General features: G+C 43.5%; 1 protein-coding gene across 6 annotated transcripts in view; it reads left to right on the forward strand.

Moving 5' to 3' along the window:
- Kcnmb2 (potassium calcium-activated channel subfamily M regulatory beta subunit 2) overlaps window positions 1–24,351 on the forward strand; it is a 310,816-nt gene that overhangs the window by 225,468 nt on the left and 60,997 nt on the right. The window contains exon 2 of one of the 6 annotated variants that reach the window (XM_087619019.1): window positions 17,638–17,725. The gene's annotated coding sequence lies outside the window, so the exon portion shown is untranslated. 6 annotated transcript variants of the gene reach the window in all.

The following is a 24,351-nucleotide window of genomic DNA, read 5'->3' on the forward strand; positions in this document are numbered from 1 at the left end:
TCTCATCTTTCATTTCCCTATGAGTATGTCCCATTAAAACCTGCTTAAAGCCTTCAACTGTTTTCCTAGTCCAAAGTCCAGATTCCACCAATGATCAGCATGGTCAGGCTGGGTCCTGCAATGTTCCTCTTCTGGAACAAGCAGTCTTAGTTAGTATTCTGTAGCTGTGCAGAGACACCATGACCACAGCAACTCTTATAAAAGAAAGCACTTAGTTGGGACTGACTTATCGTTTCAGAGGTTTAGTCAGTTTTCATCATTGCAGAGAGCGTGGCAGCACACAGGAAGGCATGGTACTGGAGATGTAGCTGAGAGATCTACATCCGATCCACAGGCAGCGTGAAGAGAGAGACTAAGGATTCAGAGTGGGATTTTTGAAACCTCAAAACCCACCCCCAGTGACACACTTCCTCCAACAAGGCCACACCTCTTAATTCTTCCAAATAGTGCTAGTTCCTAGTGACCAAATATTTGAGTCTCTAAACCTGTGTGTGGGCAGGGGAGCGGGGAAGGCATTCTCATTCAAACCACTACAAACAGCAAAGATGGTAATAAAAAAGTGATGGGCAACTGAAAGAGACCCATTTTCCAGAGATGGGAGAGAGCCAGGATGCCACAACAGGGTTCAAAAACCAACCTAGCCTATAGGCTACTTATTGAAATCATCTCTCAAAAAATATAGAAACAACTAAATAAAAAAATAAGAAAGAACCCAATCTTGAGTGAGGTCAAGGGAAGCTCTTTTTTTTTTTTTTAACTTGAGTATTTCTTATTTACATTTCGAGTGTTATTCCCTTTCCCGGTTTCTGGGCAAACATCCCCCTCCCTCCTCCCCTTCCTTATGGGTGTTCCCCTCCCCATCCTCCCCCCATTGCTGCCCTCCCCCCAACAATCACTTTCAGTCTTAGCAGGATCCAGGGCTTCCCCTTCCACTGGTGCTCTTACTAGGATATTCATTGCTACCTATGAGGTCAGAGTCCAGGGTCAGTCCATGTATAGTCTTTAGGTAGTGCCTTAGTCAAGGGAAGCTCTTGATGGACTCGGTGATGCTTATTTCATGAGGAAACACAAGAGAGTAAAAGTAGAGGTTAGCGGGACATGCTGATTGGTAGAAATCAAGGTCATCCACCAGGGAGCTCTGAGAGTCTTGATTCGAGGTGAAGAATTAAATTGAATGTTCCAAAGGAAAAGACATTGAAGCCACTAGTGACCTTCGGATGAGTGTTGAAATTTACTGTGGTGCTTTAATAAGACCTAAGTCAAGCTGAGTGGCTTCTTTCTGTGCTATGACTACTATCATAGAATCAGAAAAGAGAGCAGTTTTCATACAGGGTTGGTTAGTCACACAAGGACAATGAAGAGAAAATGAAGCCAATGGGTTAGGGTTGTATTTGAGGGGTGAAATATAATAAGAACTATTAAGTGAGTCAAGGAGAACAGCAAAGACAGGAAGCAGACGCTGACAGATCTTTTCAAAAGGCAGTGTCTTTGAGTGGGAGGAGTCATGTCTTTTAACCCTCAATAACTTCCTGTGAGAAATTGAAGCCAGACAGATCATTTCAGAGTGGTGGGTCAGTTACTCAAGCTGGAAGTCAGAGTTCATGGGTCACGTTATATACTTCTGTGCCTCTGAGGAACGTGGCTTGAAACAATCTCTGGTGTCACTGTCTAAAAGAGGGAACCCTCAAAAGGAAGGCGTCTATCACAAGGTGATGGTCATTTTCAAGGAGGATGACAATGACTATATCGAACTCACCATCAAGTGGGAAATCACTGTGAAATTCAAGCTGTGATAACATAACGTTTTAAGAAATGACATCAAGGCTCCAGGAAACTGAGTGACCTGGGTAAGCTAGAGTGATGAAGCTGCACTTCCATGATTTATGGACCTCCTGTTCATTCCATCACCACCAATTTATCATTTTGCCAAATGAACACAGAGTCTACCTCCTATTTGTCAGAAACACATGACTTTGCATATTTCCATCTTTGCACAAATAAACTCAAGGGTCACAGTTGTGTACTTAATTATAATCTGGTTCGTTACCAATGAAGCAGCTGCCTTTAACCCATTATAAACTAGTCTTTCTTGAGTTAAAGAATGGGAGTAGGGGCCGGTGATGTAGTTCAGTTGGGGGAGTTCTTACCTTGCATGCACAGAACCCCACCTTTGATCCAATGCACTATATAAACTAGGCACAGCGTTACACACCTGTAATCCCAGCAATTATGAGGTAGAAGAGAGAGGATCAGAGTTTAAGACTATCTTCAGCTGCACTGCAGTTCAAACCAGCCCGGGATTCATGAGACTCTGTCTTTAAAAGACCATCAACAAAAAATTATGAGGATAATTCTATCTTGAGTATTAAGGCTCAGCACAAATCCTCTGACACCAGTGTAGCTGCCAAGGGCAATCCTCACTGCAAATACTGGGAGTTCTTATGTCTGCCTAACTTAGTATCAGACATATTGATACTAAACATTACCAAAGAAGGAGAAAGCCTCCCCCTGCCCCAGACCATGCACTCATGACAGGAGAAGAGGCAAAAGTTTGAATTGTCATTTGCTTGCATGAATAACTGTACCAACACAGGCAAACTGTAGCACTCGTGTGACCTCAGGGAAAAAAAATCAACAAGAGCAATACTAATTAAAGAACAGCAAGAAAAAGAGGAACTGTGTGTTTGCTGTCCCCCATTCACATGTGGGGTGGATATGTAGTCATGTATTGACTGGCTGAATCAGTGTTAACACACCCAACCTAAATTGCTCCCTGCTGTTCACAAACTCTACTATAGTGGTCAGGTAATGGTTGTTGTGTCCTCTAGTAAGATGAGAACACAGTGGACAGTGACACCCAGAACCCACAGTCCTTTCTAAGGGCATTGCTGTTGCCGTGAGTCAGTCATTGAATACTCTCTGTTGCTTATCTTCCTACCATTGTGAGCCAGCCATGTTAGCTCTCCTCTGCTGCATGTAAGTTATGTGACTGAGAGGATGCTTAACCCAACCTTCTTCATTTTCTCCTTTATAAAGTGAAACCACCTCTTCTCTCTCCCTGGCCTTGCTGTCCTATCTTTTCCTTTATTTTCCTGAAGAGAACTTGAGAGATGATAAATAAGGTAAATGTAGTTCAACTTGCCTCCTACACAACCTGTCATGATTTCTCCTCCCACAGTCCCATCCACATTCTTAGTCAGACTCCCAGTTCTGCTTCTCATCAGCTACTAGAATGAGTGGGGTGTGGGAGTGGGGGTCTGAATATGTTTGTACATATACAGTTTCTGTGAATGTGTACGATTCTATATAATCTGTGTGCATGCCTAATCTCCTAACACCTCTCTCTCTCTCTCTCTCTGTGTGTGTGTGTGTGTGTGTGTGTGTGTGTGTGTGTGTGTGTGTGTGTGTGTGTGTGAAGGTCTCAAGAGATGCCAAAGGCAGAAACTTTTCAGAGGATCCAGCATCCTACACACCCTCTCTGTGTATTAACTATTTCTCTTATTGTTGTGACCAAATGTGCAACAAGAAGGGACTTAAAAGAGGAAGAATTATTTATGGCTAGTGGTTCGAAAGGACACAGTCATCATGGCAGAGAAAGTCTGGTAGCGGGACAATGGCACATTCTGTCCACATCAGGAGACAGAGAGAGACAGATGCAGGTGATCACTGCTCTCCTCCCCGCTGAACCCTGCCTACCTCTTCTTTTCATTCAGTGTAAGACCTGAGTCAATGGTCTTACGTTGGCATGTCTTCACTGCTCAGAACACTGATGCCTTTTACCTTCTTTCTGTCTCCATCTATAAAATCTCCTTCAGGATAAACAGTATGAGCCCTGGGAGCTAGAAACATGCTCATGCCTCTTCCTCTGGGAGATGGCACATCACTTAGCCTCATACACCCACTACATCAGACTAATTCATCGAACAGGACTTTTATCAACATCCTTTCTCCTTTGTACTAGTCACATCACTAGCATCTGCATTCACTTGGTCTGTTTATCCAGGAATATATTCACTCATTGACCATGGCATGCAGGTAGGATATACACTAAAGCAATATATTCAAAGATTTCTGCAGTGACCATTAAGCATTGTTCTTGGTATTCAAACCTTGATACCTACTGCAGCAAGACCTCTAAGCTGTTTCCCCATGGCTCTACTTTCTCTCCCTCTCCACAGACCCTAGAATACTGAGCTCTTTACTTCACACCCACCCCGGAACTGCCCAGCACACCCACCGTCCTAGTTTGCATCTTACAAATTATATCCCTCAAAGGTTTAAAAGCTCCAAAATCCTGAGAGCAACATGAAGATTACAGTCTACAGTCTAAATGTTGGTTTTCAATCCAACCAATGATTTGGGGATGAGATGGAGATCCTGTATGTTTTTGTTTTCTGGGCTGTGAATTTTAGAAAGTTAAAATTCAACATCTTGGTTGGCAGAAAATAGAAAGAACATCACAGCGGGAGGTATGGCTTTTCAAAGGTCAAGAAGCCTTGCTGTCAGGACACAGGCTTTGCCATTTCACTTCCCCAGCGGAGCCCTGCCTGTCCTGTGGAGAGACAATGAGTCTCCTCAGGCAGCAGGTCTGCATTTCCTTTTCACAGACCCTACTGACCTGTATCTTAATTCCCCTCGCCTAACATTAGGAGTAATCAAAGAATAACGGATGTGCTTCACAGAGCAAATGAAAGGGGAGCCAGCCCATCAATATGGCCCTTCTAATTTTTCATGTACGGCATGAGTGAAACAAAACAAAGAACAAGCAAACAAAAATCCAGACTCCCACGCAAATAAAAATAATGAGTGGATGTCCAAGGATGCTCTAGGGCTGAGCAGTAACACCACAGCAGGATGCAGTTCCCCCAGGGACTGGTCAGTGGTCCAGCAAAACAAACCCAACAAGCACCACCAATCGGGTTACATCTCTGCCACTGTGCCCACCCCTAGAATGATGCTGAAGATTAGCCTTCCACTCATGGTGCAAGACATTGTCAGTTTTCCAAATCTATTTGGCTTCCCACTCCTGCTGTGTGTACAGCCCCTGATTTCATTAGCCCAGAGTTCATTAGAACCATTTCCTGTGCTGGACATTATTTTCCCACTAAGGTATGTATGACATAAATATACTTTCAGGTTCACTAATACTGAAAGCTCATGTGACCCCATAAAAGTCCATTTCGTCCTCCCCCATGGTTGTCTTTTTCTTCTTCTTCTTCCATTTTTATTAAATTGGGGATTTCTTGTTTACATTTCAAATGCTATTCCCTTTCCCGGTTTCCTATCCATCAGCCCCCAAATCCCTCCCCCTCCCCCTCTCCTTCTATATGGGTGTTCCCCTCCCCATCCACCTCCCATTACTGCCCCCCCCAACAATCCCCCACGGTTGTCTGAGGTGACCAGTTCTTGTACCTTGAGATGTAAAATGGAAAAGAGCCACACCTGTCTGCTTGCTGAGGTCTGACCCAGCTAAAATCACTGAAAGGATAATAGATAAGAGGGTAGGGGTGGGACAAAAAAAAGGAAGGAAGGAAGGAAAAAAAATTGAATGAAAGAAAGAAACAAAGGAGAAAGAGTGTAATGATTAAATTAAGTCAGAAGAGTGATACATGAATATATACACACATATAAACAAGGAACCTCAAGTTACCATGATACTGGGCATCAACATGCTGGCCAGCAAAGGTCTCCAGAAAGTCAGAATCAACTTTGGCATTGTCCAAGACAAGGATGCTGGGAACCAGGCAGACCCACCACAGTTGCCACTTAATTGCTTTTATTTACATCATAAACATCACATGTTTTTACTAAAAGGTTTTAGTCAGTAGATTTTTTTTAGCCACCTAAAAAGGCTAACCCTATCATAAAATGGCTCTCAGTCAAAAATTTCTCCCTAAGTCAAAAATCAGTTAAAAATGCATGAGAGTTCTGTAGAGAGCTGCTGTCATTTCAAGAATGTCCTGAACAGTTTACTAATGCTGAAATTTGCATAAAGCCTTTGTTGCTAGGCACCTATCACGAATTATCTCTTCTAGCCACAGCCACGCTCCAAGTACTTAACTGGCTTCATCTACCAGAAGAAACTGGGGCTTCCGGAAAACTCAAGTGTGCCGTAGCACCACAGAATCCACATGAGACCTCAGGTTTTATGTCTTGCAGGGACTGGGATAACATTGTGGGCAAACAAGATACTTATAGACACAAGAGAAGCCAGACAGACACTCGCGAAAATCATCTTAACAAATCCGGCCCACTCTGCTTTTGTTTTAAAGAGTGTCTGCGGCCACTCATTTGTGACTGTCCATGTCTGCTTGCTGCATTAGTTACTTTTCTCACTGCTCTGACCCCACACAAGCGATAAAAAGAGAGAAAGATTTATTTGAGGATACCATCCACCATGTCCAGGACTTCACCATGTCAGGAGCTGAAGGAAGCTGGCCATGTGTATCCATCCAGTCAGAGAGAGATGAATACTGATGCCCCGTTCCCTTTTACTTTATATTTAGTCCAGGAACCCAGCCAAGGTGATGGTGAACTGCTTTAGAGTGGGTTTTCTTACCTCAGTTATCCCTATCTAGATAACCCCTCACAGACAGGGCTCCAGGCTCATCTGCCTGATGACTCTTGATACCATCAAGTTGGCAGCTCGTGTTAGCCACCATACCTGCTAACAGCAAACCTGTTTTCCTTCTAGAACCATCTTCCCCCCTGATTTGTCTCACACATCCTGCAGTCATTTCTCAGTCAATCAATCCTATCAGTTGACCTTCAAGGTGAACCCAGCACTTGGCCCTCCCTGACCCTGGTCAACTCTTCTCTCGGTTGTGTCTGTACTCCTAGAAAATGATTCTTGCTCCTACCCTCTCCTGTCGAGTCATTCTCCACACGCCAGCTGTGTGGGCTCCATCGCAGTCAGTATCCATCCTGTCCTGTGATGCTCAAGGCTGTCCCTACAAATACTGGCATTGGTCTGCGGCCCTTTGGCATCTTACTTCCTATAATGCATCAATGTTTCTACGTAAGTCTCTTTGCTCCAGCCACATTAGCCTCTGTTCCTCAGAAAAAAACAGGTAGAGCATCACTTCAGTGTTCAGACTGTCAGGCCTTCCTGGACAAGGACACCTGTTCTTCTTCACTTCATATCTGCACCCTACTTCTGACTAAACCCTCCTACCTACTTCTGGATAAGCCCTCCTACCTCCTTCCCTAAGCCCTCTCTCCCTCCCTCTCTCCCTCTCTCCCTTCCTCCCTCTGACTAACCTCCCTCCCTACCTCTAGCTAACCCTCCTTCCTTCCATGTTTGTAACCTTCCCCCTTCCCTCTGGCTAAACCTCCCTCCCTCTGACTAACCTCCTCCCTCTGCCTAAGTTCTCCTTTCCGTTTTTTCTTTTTCTTTCACTTCCTTTAGGTTCTTCAAGAATGTCAGTTTATTAGTAAGACCACTAGCACATCTACTGTCTAGTCCCAACACCTACATAACATTTTCCAAGTTACGGTGGCCAGTCGAGAGGACAGGCTTACAGCATTTGCCTTCTCTTTATCTCTTTTTCTAAATGAGATATACAAAATCACTATCTTGTCTACAATTTCATGTTGCTTTGTGGCTTTCTGGGACTTGGGGTTTTTCTCTGCTGTATGTCCTATGCAGGCAATTAGTGCTTGCTTTTTATACAACAGGTGTTTGGTCTGTGCCTGTTAACACCAACGTCTGAGGCAAGTTTTAATGAACTAGAGCATAGAGGTGCCTTGCCAGCCAGGCAGTAATAACTTCCCTCTGGGCCTAATTGAGTCTGGCTTACTTGAGGACTGGAAATCAGCTGGCCTGAACTATCCTTGAGGTTCCCTGGGACTCAGAAGCCAACTGTGTTCACAATTCTTATGTCTGTTACTTCAAAGACTTCAAATCTTTACCCCTGGTTGACAGTTTTGGGAGAGAAGGTATGGATGGCTTTATGCTTGTGAAGCCCTTAGACACTCCACACAGGACTTGGAAACCTGTGGACCAAGCCTGTTGTGATGAAACACAGTCTGCTTCCAGATCACGGCCTTGTGTCTCTTTCCAGCATGAGGAGTAGGAGGACACAGAGAAGCCCGCATGCCCACCCCCCCCCCCCGGCGGCCTCAGAGAGCCCTAACCGATCTCAGTATATATTGGATATGTTTCATTTCCCATTTATTATTCTCTTGTAATTTTCTCCACTCAATGCTTTCTTAGTGATCAATACGACCTTTATGTATTTGCAGAAAATTATTCCTTTACTGAAGTAAGTGCTCAATAATTTCAGGCTTGATTCTTCTGAATCCAAGTCCAGCATAACAAACAGGCTATGCCTCCTTTGTTCAGAACAATGCATTGTTAACTGAATGAGGTGTTCACCACCAGGACAGTCACCCTAAATGCAGATCAGCCACCTCTTCCATGACTCCTCTCACTCCCTAATATACCAGATCCGCATGCCCTTCCGGGCTCTGGGAGTTCACTAGAACATTTTTTCTTAATGGCTCAATTACCAAGCTGCATGACGTTAAGGGTCCCACCCTCTCTGGTTCTCATGTGCAAACTAGAAGCCACCATATCACCATTTTGCTAATGAATTCACATTTAGAGGTAACAATTGGGGGCCGGCAAGATATCTCCGCAGTTAGAAGCGACCCAAGTTCAAGTACCATCACCCATTGATCTTTATGCCCCACTTCATGGCCTCACCAATTTCCTTCATGTCCTATCTTTGAGGCCTAGAGCCACCCCAGTTGAAGAAACCATTGCCACCTAGTTTCGGTGGCCCCTTGGTTCACCCATTAGAGAGCTAACCTTAACTGAAGGAAGAAGCCTAGAACCACACAGTTACAAAAACAGCATTAATCCTACTCACAAAAACTCTGCTCTCTGAATGCTCACCCCTTGAAGTCCCACCTCAAAAGTACCCATGAAATTCAAGTGATATTCAAACAAGAGCTGAGCATGTAGCTCAGTGAGTAGAATGCTTGCCTGGCATGCAGTTTCCCCACCAACACAGTTTGAACCACTGAGGTAGTGTACATCTGTAGTCCTAGGCCTAGGAAAGCTGAACTGGGTGGTAAGACATTCTAAGACATCCTAGGCTATATATTTAATTTGAGACCCATCTAGGAAAGAAGGGGAGAGCAGAGAGAAATAACCTAACCTTAATAACTGTAGATAAAATAGATTTTTAATAATTATATTATACTAAACAATATTAGATTCTTAAATTGGAAATGACTTCTTGAGAGATAGTCACCTGCCATCATCAGACATAAGTAAAACATGAACATTTTGTAACAAAGAAGCACACTGCAGAGAATGTGGGGAATGGTTTGATGTGAGGAACGTGGTTCTTGTCAAGCAGTCTGTTCCTGACATAAACACAAACTCATTTACAAATGACAAGGCAAAAAAATAAAATTAGAGCATTCGGCCTGAGTTTTGATACAGGAAAACATTGAGGACAGCTCAAGGACTTATCCTCTAGACTCCCGGGAACATGAGGCAAGCGACAGCATCCTGTGTAGAGCCAGAGGAAGATGGATAAAGTCACGCTCTTCACCTGGACTCCTCCAGCATCATCTGATGCCTGGTTTCAATATAAGCTTCACTACCCACAAATACTTAGAAAAATCTTCCATGTGCACATGAGAGTATGGGCAGCCTGGAACTTTCTTCTGAGTCCTAGTAGGTGTCCGTGGCCTGCGGCACTCTCTATGGGACGTTCCCACCTTTACTCTCCCAGCATCTTCCACATTCCACCCAAGCCCTGTTACAAAGCCCCTTTCATTTTACTCTATCCCCCATGTTGTAGGTGACACAACTCTCTGCCTGGCTCCCAGGAATTGAACTGCTTGGAATTCTAATTCCAATCTCATTCAACCCAATTAGTCATCCAGTCCTGACCCTATCTATACTTTCCAAATACTGTCTGATCCCTTCATCTCTCATTCTCTCCTTCAGATCCTCCTTGGATTGCTTCTCTGACATCTAATCCTGTTTTTACTTTGATCCTTATTTAACTTATCTTCAGCACTGTTTTCAGGGATGTGTGTGGGGGGTTGTGTGAGTCAGACATATTTATATGTATATATATGTTTATGTATATAATGTGATTACATGACTTACTTCTTTGACTAAAAAATATGAAAATGTGTAATTGACATTAATGTAAAAATTAGGAGTTGGAGAGATTGCTCAGTTAGTGAAGTGCCAGCTGCCCACACACGAGGACTTGAGTTGTATCACCATCACCATCTAAAAAGCTAGCATGGTGGCTGCACTTAATCTCAATGCTGGGAAGACAGAAACAGGAGGACCCTTGCAGCTCACTGACTAGCCATCCTCTCCAAATGTGTAAGCCTTAGTGAGAGACTTTGTCTCAAAAAATGAAATAGGACCATACCCAAGGTTGACATCTGACTTCCACACGAACACATCATGCACACATGTGCACACACACACACACATAAGTATATGCATACAATGATGATGATGATGATGATACACCAGACACAATGGCTCATACCCCTGATCCCAGCTGTATGTAGAAAGAAGACTTAAGCAGGGAGGTCACTTGAACCCAGAACTTTGAAACCAGCCTGGACAAGACTCCATCACAAAAAAACAAAAAGTCAAAACAAAAATATTTAAAAGAGTTAACACATCATAGGACTCTACCTTCTTCATGATAAAATGTCAGACCTTTGCCTACTTTTGCAGCACCATAAGGACTTTCGAGAGCTGACTCATCTTTCGATTCGCCTTATGAACCTAGCTTCTTTATGAGCCAGAAACATGAACATCATCTCAAGATCCCTAAATAGAAGACACAACAACATTGGTCAATCAGGTGACAGTGGAGGAGCCATACTCAGAAAAATAAAACTGTAAAGGCTCCACATAGGCTGCTGGGTGAACATCCCGCTTACTCTCCTCACAACCTTGAGAAGGCAGATAGCTTCTCTATGCTTTAGCTTCCTCATCAGCAGAGGAGGATTATAGCAGTTTATAACAACTGAAGCACTAAAGAGCAGATACTATGATTCTCACAGTACCTTAGGAGACAGAGGTTAAGCAGTAGAGCAGGGTCTGAGGAGGTGACCAGATTAAGAAGAGGAATTAAGGTCATACCATGGGGATAACAGTTGGAGTACGTAGAGTTCACAGAGAAGCGGTATTGCTAAGGTTGAGCAGCTGTTTACAAACATCTGGGAAAGAATCCAGAGTACAGATTCAGGAGCACTAATGGGACTGTGGGGAGACAGATTCTAGCTCATATTGAGGAAACATTTTCAACTAGATAGAGTGTCAAAGGACAGGATGAGGTGGAGCCATGAGTCCCCTACCGCTAGAGGCATTAGCCAGTAGCTTGGCAACTCCTCACTTAGTATAGTCCAAGGGGACCTAGCAACCGATAGGGAGGGGAAGTGTGAGTCTCAGGGGACTAAAGGCTTCTATGCTACTAACAGCAAGTGATTGTTGTTATAGTTTGGAGCAACTACTATGAAGCATGAGTATCACATCCATCTTCTAGTTGATTACTCGTCTTGTTTCTCCAGGAACCTACTGTCCCAATGCTAAGCAAATTTCTTAGAAATGAAGTCCTGGCTGGCTAGTCAGAGTGGACATCAGGGACATGTCCTGAAGATGCAGCTGCCTCTCCCACATTTTCTTTCCACTGGTAGACATCTCTTTGAAAACATAATGATCGTTTCCTTCTGTACAACCATTCTTCCCTTTCCTTCCATTCATTAATATATTTTTGAAAGCAACATGCCAAAACGGAGTCTGAAAGGACATTTTGACTTAAGTATCATTTTAAAGATTTATTTCATTATTGTCTTAATTATGGAGGAGGGGTATGTGTGTTCTGAGGAGGCCAGAAGAGGACGTTGGATTCTCTGGACCTGAGGGAGTTACAGCGGGTTGTGAACTGTCTGGCATGGGTGTTGGGAACCAAACTTAAATCCCCTACAAGATCAATATATACTCTTAGTCACAGAGCCATCTCTCCAGCCCAATATCACTTTAAGTGATGTGACAAAGATAGAACTTTGAGAATTTGCCTCATCTTCACACTGGGCTTATTGGACTGTGTTCTGTGAGGCATGGCTGTTGGGAGAGGCAAAACACAGGGAGCTTAACTGTGCTTATTTCATACTGATGTTGGGTGCTAGGCTTTAGGGAAGCACAGAGATTCTGCTCTGGTGGTGGGAAAATGTGAGAAGCCGAAGCTGGTAGGCCCTGACTCTCAGGTATCTAGTCCCTGCTAGAAAACTGCACAAAGAAGTCAGAACGTAGTGTAGTGGCAGGAAGGGTGTCCACAGGCCATGATGAGGCCTGGACTGTTGGGGGCCTTCTGGCTGAGGACAGCGTCTAGCCCAGGCTGGGACTGGGAGCTAGGGCTTGGTTCATTGGCAAAGGTAGCAATAGTTGTCTAGAAGCTCAGAGAGGCCTTCTACAGGAGACTTAGGCAGTGGCTCTGTAGGCAAAGGCCTTCTCCATCTCCTCATGGTGGTGGTAGGTGAAAGAGACAGTCCTTGGTTCCAGACTGTCTATTGGTTGTTCAATGTGGAAGATGGATGTGTACCAACTTCTCAGGGTGGACCAGAGACTAAATACCTTTTGCGGGAAAGAAGGTCTGGGAAGGAGAGCTTATTGGCTAAACCCTCAGGGCCTCTAAGTACCCCATTAGCACGAAGAACTCTGTTCTGGGACTCGATGTTTCCTTATGTGGGAAGTGTGGCACATGTTCCAGGCCAGGAGTCTGGCAGGGATCAGGTAGCCACCTAACATCTCAGGTGTGTACCAGAGTTTCTGGGGACTCAGACCCACTGTACCTTACCAAATTTCCTGGCAAGGTCCATTGTCCCGCAAGGGTTCTGATAAGTCTTTTACAGAAGCCTTGCATAGCCCCATTATGACTAGTCTTCCTTATAAAACTCTTAATTTCTTTTTGGGATATTTTCCCCAATAATTCTTTTTCTTAAATCATCTTATTTTTTCAATTGATATGTAAAAATTATCTGTATCTATAAAGTGCGATAATTCAGTGACAAATATTCAATATGTGATGCTCAAACCAGGGCGAAACAGTTCTACCTCCTTATACACTGATCTCTGGCTTATACTAGGGTTCTCAGAACTCCCTGGTTCTTTAGAACATATAATAAGCTGCTATAAACCAGTAATTTAGTACCCTCTTCATCCCACCCTTCACCCTAACCATAGATGCTAAGCTCAGACCCAAGATGAAATGAGCAGTTCAAAGTTCCTCATGATGTGACGATAGAACAACTTCTAGGGATGTCTGTGCAGCTAAGTAGACAACTCAGTTGGTAGTTTGCTTGCCTTGCAAACATGAGGACCTGAGCTCCATCCCCAGAACTCACCTAAAAGAGCCAGCCATGGTAGCCTGAGCTTGCAATCCCAGCACGAGAGAGGAAGAGACAGGTGGATCACAAGTGCTCACCGGACTACCAGCCTATACTACCTGGAAATTTTCAGATTAGAGAGACTCATAAAAATAAAAATGTTTCAAAAATAATAAGAAATGGGGTTGGGGATTTAGCTCAGTGGTAGAGTGCTTGCCTAGCAAGTGCAAGGCCCTGGGTTCGATCCCCAGCTCCGAAAAAAAGAAAAAAAATAATAAGAAGAAACAAGATGAATGATGCCTGAGAAATGACACCTCTTGCCTTCGCACTCACATAAATGCCTACGCACCTCACCTGCACATAAACACACACACAACACACACACAACACACACACACACACACACACACACACACACACAGACAGAATAGCTACAATGTAAGTTATTTCCATAATGATAATAAACATTATAACAAAATTTGAAGTGGGTATTTTGGCATTGTCCTATCAAAATATGGTGATAGGCAAGCAAGCTGACCAGTTAGAAGACTATCAAGTAACTTCAGAGAGGAGTGTGATGGGCTGGGGTCAAAATGACCTGTGAATCACTCACCTTGAATCCTGCTTCCTCCACTTAAAACTCAAATGACCTTGAGCAAGCTACTCGCTCTCTCTAAACCTCAGACTCCTCTTCCAAAAGTAAGGGAGTACTAATGCACACCCCAACAGGGCTATTAGCTTTCTCGTTGCTGTGACAAGCTTCCTGACAACAACCGCTTAAGGGAGTGAGGGTTATTGGCTCACAGTTCCGGAGTACAGTCCACCGTGGCAGGAAGTCACAGTGGTGGGAATCTGAGGCAGCCAGTCACGTTGCATCCACAGTCAGGAAGCAGGGAAAGATGAATGCTCAGACTCAGCTGCTGCTCTATGTGTCATTCAGGGCAGCACCCCAGGACATGGGATGCTGTAGCCCATATTTGTGGTCAGTCCCCCCACCTCAGAAACCTGATCCAGGAAGCCCATCAGGAGCATGCTCAGAGATTTGTCTCCAGGATGCTCTTAACCTCATGAAGGTGCTAATCAACTTGATTGATGGGATTCACATAAAACACAGGACCTGTTGCACACATGGAAAAAAAGGGAGAGTTTATTGTTGTTGTTAAAAGTGAAATAGTCATAATCGTAGATTCTAAAACAACCACAGGCAGTAGCAGCCACTGATGTCTGAATGTGCTGAGCTTTCGGTGCATTATTTACAAGTATAAAAATCACAGCAAACCCCTAACTAAGCCTTTAAAGGGTATACTGTGCCAGAGGTGATATATATTTATTATATAAATTATATATTTATAATTTATAACTTATTTTTAGGTCTTGTTCATTGGTGTTTTGTCTGCATGTATGTCTGTGTGAGGATGTCAGAAGCCCAGGAACTGGAATTACAGACAAGTATGAGTTGCCGTGTGTGCGCTGGGAATTGAACCTCTAGAAGAGCAGCCAGTGCTCTTAACCAGTGAGCCGTCTCTCCAGCTCCAATATGTTTTATTTTGTTTAGGGATTTTTCTTTGTTTGCTTGGTTGGTTAGTTTGGTTTTTCGAGACAGGGTTTCTCTCTGTATGTAGCTCTGGCTGTTCCAGAACTCACTCTGGAAACAAGGGTCCACCTATGGCTGCCTCCCAAGTGCTGAGATTAAAGGTGTGTACCACCACCGCCAGGTGCCAAAAGTAATTTTAGTGCATGTTGAAATGTTAATGCTTAGTTAGGGTACATTAAGTTAAATAAAATATGGTACCAGAATGACTCTCCCTCATTTCTTGGCCTTCTTAATGTAGCTAGTAAAGATTTAAAATGGTGACTGTGCTCTCACAGCACCAGTGGTCTGTTGTTTCTCTGGGTCTGATGAGGATATATGGACAAAGAATGACTGACCAGACAGTGCATGAGGAATGGAGGAAGGGTGGCTGCCTCCTAGTATTCTGTCTGGCTTGCTTACTTCTTCCCCTCCATGCCCCCAGCTCCTTGTAATCTGGAGGTGCCTCAGTAACTGCTCCCTGACAAGTCAAGTCATTTTCCCTCAGAAATCAACTCTATTGCCCTGACTGGGCTCAGGTTTCTGATGGCAGCTGTTGGGCATAACGACCAGCTCCTTTTCTTCAGGGGGAGAATCTACATTCATTCCTGCTGATCGCAGTTCAAGCTCTTAACACATCTTTCTCCAAAGCAGAACAATTACTGGAGGCAAATGTTGCAGCACTAGTTGTCACCAATAAGGAAGCTGGAGTTCAGAGAGGGTAACTATTTAATACCAGTCACACAGTAAAGAGAGTGAGTCAGGAAAGCAATTCCTTCTGCTCCTTGATGCCTGCAGCCTCTTTCCAAAGTGGATGGGCTTTCGAAGAACAAGTATGAACAGAGAAACGCAAGGCCCCAAATTCTGTCAGTCACTCTTCCTCAGAGGTGGCTTCTACTCGTCCTTTGGATGGGAAGTTCCTGATTTAGAGCCCAGAATCATATGCTACAAAATGTAGGCAACTGAAGCTCTGTAGCCAAGCTCTTCGAAGCCATTTAAGGCATTGCTCACTTCCTCCGCAGCAAATTGTCACCTCCGCAGCATCTTCCAGACAATTGTAAGAATATAAGACTTTTTTTTAAAGGATTAAATGTCTAATTGAATATTTCTCAAGAGCCTGACACCATAGAATGAAACAGGGAACCGGCTTTCCCTTGACCCGAAACCATCACAGAAGAAGCATTCGTTATTCCTTTGTCTTTAGGACAGTCTCACGCCTGCATCTAAATACGTCTTAGAAATTAAAGTGCCCTTTCCTCCAGCTCCCCACTGCCCTTTGGGCTGCAACAAGGCACAGTGTTATAAGAAAGCTTTTCCCTCTGGACTGATTTGCTTCTGAAGGGCCTTTCACCTGCAATGGGAAGATAAACGATATAATAAAACAAAACAAACATCCACTCTCAAAATTGGCATCTATGGGGCTAGAGAGATGGCTCAGCAGTTAAGAGCACTTGGTGCTCTTGCAAATGACCCAGGTTCGGTTTCCAGCACCCTCATTCCAGCTCACAGACGTCTATAAGCTCCAGTTCCTTTTGGGTCTCTTCAGGCACTGCACGCATGTGGTGCACATGTAAATAGCAGACAAACATTTATCCATATAAAATATAAATAATCTTTCAAACTTGGCCTCTAGCTCAAAACATCTCTGCTATATCTTTCTGCTTTTAATTGCTAATCCTGCATGCTGCATAGATTGCTGACCCCAAGAAGGCACACTCCTCTCACAGAGGACCCAAGCTCAGCCACTAGCATCCAAGTCAGGTGGTTCACATTATCTGTAAATCCAGCTCCCAGGGAACTGGAGCTTCTTCTGGCCTCCAGGGGCAACCACGTTCACATGCACATTACAATAAAATAAATACGATGCTAATAATCAGTTATTTTTCTGAATTCTAAAATCTCCTTGGTCAGGACAATGCCATATCAATTAATTTGGCCTGTTATCTATTTTAGGATAAGTAAATAGTTGTGTTTATAACATAAACATAAGTTTCTTGTGCATGTAAATAGATAGGTATAAACAAGCAGCTGCAAAGAGTGTTAGCCTCTGACAATAGCTCTCACAGTAAGTGTAGAAGAGAGAGTACTAATATCCCATTCTGTGGACGCAGATTGGGACTGGGAGGGGTACGCCAGCTGCACCAGTAACCATGCTGACAGCAAAGAAGCAACAATGGAGCCTGGACTCAGAATCCTCTCTCCACCTCCCCCAGTTCACCTCCTCCCTCAGCGAACAGGAGCAAGCTTTGTGATTCTGGTGGGAAGAGAAGCCATCAGGACAGACCCGGTCTAAGGCTGAGAACGCTGACTTCCCCAGGCCTGTGTAGGGTCATCACACATCTGAACATGGTCAGCTCACAGATGTTACTGAAGAGGTTTGGACAAGATTAATCAGTGACTCAGTGACTCAGTAGCCTGGCACCCATGATAGGTATTTCCTTGGCCTCAAAATACCTCTAAGCAATCTGTTGTGACATCGAAAACTTCTATGATCACATCATTAGCTCCTTTTGGAGGAAGGTTTAGAGACAGACAAAGCTGTGTGAAAGGAACAGAAAGAGACTGACAGCAAGACAGAGTTCAGCTCTGTCCCACACAGGCCTGTGGGAGTCATTTACCAAGATCAACGGTGACTTTTATTTGCCTTCCCGTTTGGTGCTAAATCTCCCCTCGCTTGACTTCTCCAGATTTCCCATGAGTATAACTGAGCACTTCATTGAAGAAATCAACAGAACGTAAAATAGAAATTATATTTAACCAAAGACAGATTGGAAGGTAAGTAAGTCATAGGAACGGACCTTGGTGGCAATTTTCCAAACAGGAGTAAAATAATATTCAGATGAAAGAAACCTTAATTCTTCTCTTTGAATTTTCTCAGGTTGTGTATGAGGAACAGGAGTGGAAGGGTCTCTATCACAGACAATTTCATGGCCAAGGCAAGGCCAATTCCACCCCTTTTTACCCCTTTCTTCTTGAAAAATTATGACTTGTTATTTAAATAAAAGTCCTGTGTTAATGACTATTATATTACTGTGAAAAGACACAATGACCAAAGCAAAACACTTAGAAAAGGAAAGCATGTTTTAGAGCTTTCTATAGTATTGGAGGGTTAGTTCATGATCATCTTGGTAGGAAGCAGAAGACATGATACTAGAAAAGTCTGAGAGCTTTATATCCTGATCCATAGGGAAGAGAGAGAGAGAGAGAGAGACAGACAGACAGACAGACAGACAGACAGACAGACAGACAGACAGATTGGGCCTGTCATGGCCTTTTGAAACCTAAACACATCCCTCCTAACACATGTCCTCCATGTCCATGGCCATGGGCCATGTGTTCTAATCCTTCCCAAGCAGATCAACTAATTAGTGATTAAGCATATGAGCCTGTGAAGCACATTCTCATTCAAAGTACCACACACCCATCAGATATTGTCAGTTTTGGTCAGAGAAATTTCTTCCTACTCTGGGTAGTGGTTACCACAGAAACTCCTACCCAGTCTAATAGCTGAAATAAGGGACCATTGAGAGCTCAACCCTACATAGCATGTTTCTGCATCACCTCTCTTTCAAGGCTTATGGAATATACTTTGAAAGAGGGAGGGGTGTTTTGTGGAAACTGTCCGGCGGGCAGTTCCAAGATTGAGCACACTGCTATTCCACCATGGAGACCTCCCTGAGGATCTGTGACTGGGAGAGGGAGAAACAGTTTCCCCAGTGGTGTAGCCACTAATAAGGCACCATGTTCCTATAAATTGCTTCTTACCCATGTTCCTATATGTAATCCTAATTAAACTCACATGTTCACAAAAATATTTACAGATCCATCAATGTCTACTGAACACATTTGTTCTAGTTTTCTTCTCTGTTGTTGTGATAAATCCCATAGCCAAAAGCAGCTTGGAGAGAAAAGGATTTATTTCAGCTCACAGTCTGTCACCAGGGGTAGTCAGGACAGGAACCCAAGGGAGAAAACTGGAGACAAGAACTGAAGCAGAAGTCGTGAAGTGATGCTGCTGCTTACTGGTTTGTTCTCCCTGGCTTGCTCATCCTTCTCGTCTATACAACCCAAGACACCTTCCCAGGCTTGGCCCTGCCCACAGTAGGCTGGGCTATCCCACAACAATCAGTAATCAAAAACTGTGCCCACAGACGTGCACACTGGAGGCACTCCTTTAGTTAAGGTTCCCTCTCCTCAGGGGACTCTAGAATGTGTTGGGTTGACAAACACTAACCAGAGCAAGGTTAAACTGTGTCAATTTTTAAATGAAGTTCATTCTTTTATCGATTTAAAATATATTTCAATCACTTCATATAAACATAATACATAATGGTAGACGTCATTCAAACATTCATTCATATGCATAATGTCACGCCACCTTCACACTCATAGCTTGCAGGTATCCATGTTACATATATGCCTATGTACATGTATTACATATAACATTCATCCTATCACCAAGCATGAAGCAAATTAACTCATTCATCACAAAAATCTCTATGAGAAAAATTCTACTATTGTTATACTCATTCATATAAGTCAAAGGAAAAAAATAACAAATTCATCTAAGGCTATGAAGATAGTTATGAGTAAAGCCCACCCACCCACTTCTGACCAGTCTTTTACTTCTCATGGGTTGTTTTTTGGCATCATCATGGCTACTGTTTTTCTACTCTTTCTCTCCAATTTCATATGATGAAAAATGTAGTACTCAGGGAATCAGTAAGAATGTTGCCCTGATATTCAACAAGCAGCTTTCTTCCTTTGGTGCAGACTTGGATGTGTGATTTGCTTTGCAAAGACATGAAGGATGAGAGAAGGCTTTGGTTTTGGAAGAGAACTGCTTTGGAGTGAAATTCTGTTTCACGTTGCTTTGTGCTACGTGGCCTGGAAAAGTTTCTTTCTGGAATAGTGATCTTCTCTCTGATAAAGAGAGCTTTTGATGAAGAGTCCCTATTGGAACTCAGTGAATGTGTTAGTTACATAGCTACATAGAAGTACCTGAGTCTTCATGACTGTCATGGCCATCTCCAGTCCTCTGTAAGATCTCTTACTAGACCTGGCCCCCTTGATTCTCAGCTGCAATAGTTGCTCTAGTTACACAGGTTGAGAGAACGGATGATACTTTCAGCGCGAGTGCATCATTTGTACCCATGTAAGCAGCTCACATGAGTCATGAACAGGTTCTTCTTCCAACAGCTGCATCTGGGTAATGCCCAATAGAGTGACATGTTTAACAATTAAGCTGCTTTTAAATATGTAGCATGCAAGGAATCAAAATGAACACCAGTTCTGATTATCCACTTGAAGAGCTCATTAGGAAATGAATTATGGAATAGTGGATTAATTAAGATCACGGAGAAATGTGTTTTCCACTTCTGAAAAGAACTTTTTAAAGAAAGTATAAATCACACAAAATGGCTTGATGTGGTCAGTTTGAACAACAACAACAAAAAAAGAATCTGCCATTTCCTCCAAGTGGGGGAAAAAAACAACATTTACTAAGTTCCTGCTGAATGTAGACATTATTTCCCACCATCCCTGTGGCATTCTGGCATGATAGCTGTTATTACTCCCATATTCTTGATGAGGAAAATGAGGCTCAGAAAATTTAACAGCATATTGAGGTAATATAATCACTAGACAAGGGCCTGGGGCTTCCACTTGAAACTCATTTCAGAGTTCTTCCCACTGAACCCCGAGATGGCCATTTATAGTGGATATTGGAACTATTAGATGTGGTAATAGATATACTTCATTCTTCGTGAATATGAATGGCACTCTCCTCTTAAGGACAGTCATCCAATGCAGCCTGACTTGACCCATCCCCTCTTCTGGACTGGGCATCCTGTAACAGGGGTGGTGGTGTCTGCTATAGTCATCAGTAAGTACGTCTTCATCACCAGACCCCGAGACTGCCACAGTTACAGCTTCAACCCATATGTCAGATGAAGAACTAAATTCTGAGGTAAATAAATGAATTGAGGTCAACCCTGATCATTTCTTACAATGGTAGAGTTGGAAGGAAAAGAAACATTTTGACCCTAGTCATACAGGGACAGAATGGAGCTAGTCCCAAAGCTGCTGAGGGTCATTATAAGCCAAGGAAAGGATGGGTATGCTATTGAACCTAGGCTGGCATCCTTCAAAAACACAAATCAGACACAGTGATATGAATAAAAGTTGTCTCTCTGTTACAGAGATCACAAGTGACCACTACCTGTCTTCAGACACAAGGTCCTTGCATGGTCTCCCAGCTGTTGAAAAACCATCTCCATTGAAAACTTGGGAAAGACTTTGACACTTGTCTGTGGGTTGTCAATGAGCCATTGGCTCTCAGCTTCCTCATTAACTCTCCATCTAAGTGGTAGAGGTTCCACTTGCCCAGTCCTCTAGACACCAAATGGGAGAAAGGTTCTTAGCCCTGTCATAAGATACCATTGAAACTACACCAGATCTCCAGATGAAACACACTGAGTGAAAGGTTGGAAAAACAGGAACCCATGAGAGAGACGGGAGACACAGCAAGAGAAAACCAAGGAACGATTGGTCACTACATCAAATATCCACCCCACCCCACCCCCTTTTTTTCAAGACAGGGTTTCTGAGTATAGCCCAGGCTGTTCTGGAACTATACAGACCAAACTGGCCTCAAATTCAGACCTCACCTGCCACTGCCTCCCGAATACTGGGATTAAAAGCATGTCTTGCCACTATCAGGCTTCCAAAGTGTTTCTGTTATCATTGTTTAAGAAGAATTCGATCAACAGCATAAAATTAAGCAAGCTGAGAGACAAGATGGTAAGATGTGGAGAGACAAGGAACTGTTTGAGGCACTACTGAGAAGGTCCACCGACCCCCCCAACCCCCACCAAGAAAATGAGGCTCAGAAGCTTTGGGAGAGTTTCATTCTGCCCCTGTATGACTAAGGTCAAAGGTTTGCTTTCCTCCCAACTCTACCATCTGCAAGAGATGACCAGGACAGAGGTTGCTTGTTCCTCTGACTCCAACTGAAGAGCACAGTACTTAGGGCAAGGCCGATGTTATGGTGTCCACAGCAGGCAGTAGATGGAGGCACACAACATTCCTTAATAAAATTTGGCAAATAGACACCCAAAGAAATGAACTCAAATAAAGTACATAGTTGATTTTGGAGGCAAACAGCACAATGGTATTTTTAAAAATCGCTCCCAACAAATAATGTTTTCTAAAGTAAATCACTTGATCTAAAATTACTACCATGCATTTGGCTTCCCCTTCAAAAGCCCTGGAGCCAAAACAACCCAACCCTTACAGACAGAAGGTATAATTTGCTGTCTGCAAAGATAAAGCCTTACCCATTAGATGCAACCCTAAATGCCTGTGCTTGAAGTGACCTTTTGCATTGCCACCGTGATGTCATTAGTGTGATAATTTTATGCAAGATTAAGCATGTAATTATGTGTTAAATACTTTCCTCAGCTCCTGCTTGCTCACTCAATAAAGCAGAGAGCATGAGGAGTGTCCTACACGTATAGCTCCAGGCCAGTGGCATCCATAAACAACTTCCTCTCTGCTATTTCCCAGCTCCATGCCTCACTGGCATTATCAGCTGCACCCTCAAGGCCCAGTACTGCGAGCTGCTAGTACTGAAAAGCCACTGCATGAAGCAACTCCAGCAGAAGTGTCTAGAAAGGCTTTCACTTAAGTAAACTCAGAACCCAAGAGATTGGAGTAGGATTTCACCCATTGGCTCCCCATCAGAGTTACCCAGATGGGAACTGCTCTGAAGTGCTGAGCCATCTCTTCAGCTTACAGCACCATAATTTTTCAGTGATTCCCCTAGATGTCTCTAGCGTATGACCAACTTCATTGGCATTACCATCCCAATCCTCTTGCTCAGGACAAGTGTCAGAACTTAGTGCTAATGAAGAAGTAGTTTGATCTTACCATCTCAATAGTTCTAACAGTCTCTGGCCCCGGACAGGAAAGAATTGATTTGCTCCATGTGCAGGTAGAAAACAATTTAATTGGATTTTCTTTGTGGGGAAAATCCAATCCACTTGTTTTGAAATGTGTATGCATGTACTAGGGGTGGCAAAATGAAGGAAAGAAGTGCTTAGTGTGTGCCTGTCACACGCCAGTATACTTGATATACTTGCAGTGTTCTTGATATCACATGCGATACACTCAAGGTCCTCTGCATACATTGTTGACTCGTCTTCCAAGCCACCAGGTGGCAGGAATTATCCCTTCCGTTTTTTCCACCAAAACTCGGAGCTGTTAATTGGCTTGTACAAAGTCACACAGTTGGTAGATGTCGATGCCAAGAGGCACGCAATCACCTGGACCATCTGCTGTTCGTGCTCATCATCTTCTTGGGCCATGCTGCCCTTTCTAAAAGATCCATATTGAATGATAAGTCAGCTAGCAATCTAAACTTCCTGTTTAAGTCAATGAGAGGAGAGGGGAAACATGACAGTTAGAAAAGAAATATAGAAGATGCACAGGACTGGGATGTAGCTGGATTGGTAGAGTGTTTGGCTAGCATGTATAAGGCCCTGAGTTAATCTCCAGGACACAAAGGCCAACTATGGTGGTACACAGCTGCCATTCCAGCACTCACGAGGCAGAGGCAGGAGAATCAGAAGCTCAAGGTCATCCTCTGATGCATAGATAGTCCAAGGCTAACTTGTCTCAGATAGATAGATAGATAGATAGATAGATAGATAGATAGATAGATAGATAGATAGATAGATAGATAGATATAATAGTATAGATGATAAATAGATGGATTAATAAATAATAGATAGATAGATAGACAGACAGAAAGGCAGTCAGAAAGGCAAATAAATAAATAAAATTAGAAGATGCAGGACAGCCTATGCTAAGAGAAGGATTGAGGAGTTGCCAGCTGTACACTGTCAAAATATGCAGCCAAAGCCAAGGCAGCCATCACAGTTTCTGGTGGCCCCTTAGGCTATCAAAGCAGCAGAGCCATTTACTGCCAACTGTGCACTTGGCGAATCAGGCACAGGCCTGCTACTGCAGATGCTGACACCCTACCTACCAAGGAAAAGGGAGTGTGTACAGACAGGACCATCAGACCTTGCTTAGTCCTGGGAGTGGAAACAAGAAACCTGCTCAAGGCCATCATAGCTCTCTCCAGAGAGCAGGGGATGTAGGAGGTGGATACCCAGTAGGGAAGCGAGGCAGAAAGAACAGCGGCTGCTGAGTCAAGGAGGCAGAAACAATGGTGGTAGACTTGGACATGGAAAAGGCTTTCAGTCAATTCCTGAGACAAGGAAAGTGCTTCACTCTTGCTGACTCCCTGGTTTGTTTGGGTTTGGAGAGGGTATTTTTGTTTGTTTGTTTGTTTGTTTGTTTGTTTTTTGAAGACTGGGAAGTATGTGTGCTTGCAT

The sequence above is a fragment of the Rattus norvegicus genome, chromosome 2 (genome assembly GCF_021556685.1).
Source record: "Rattus norvegicus strain SHRSP/BbbUtx chromosome 2, alternate assembly SHRSP_T2T, whole genome shotgun sequence".
NCBI classification, from domain to species: Eukaryota; Metazoa; Chordata; class Mammalia; order Rodentia; family Muridae; genus Rattus; species Rattus norvegicus.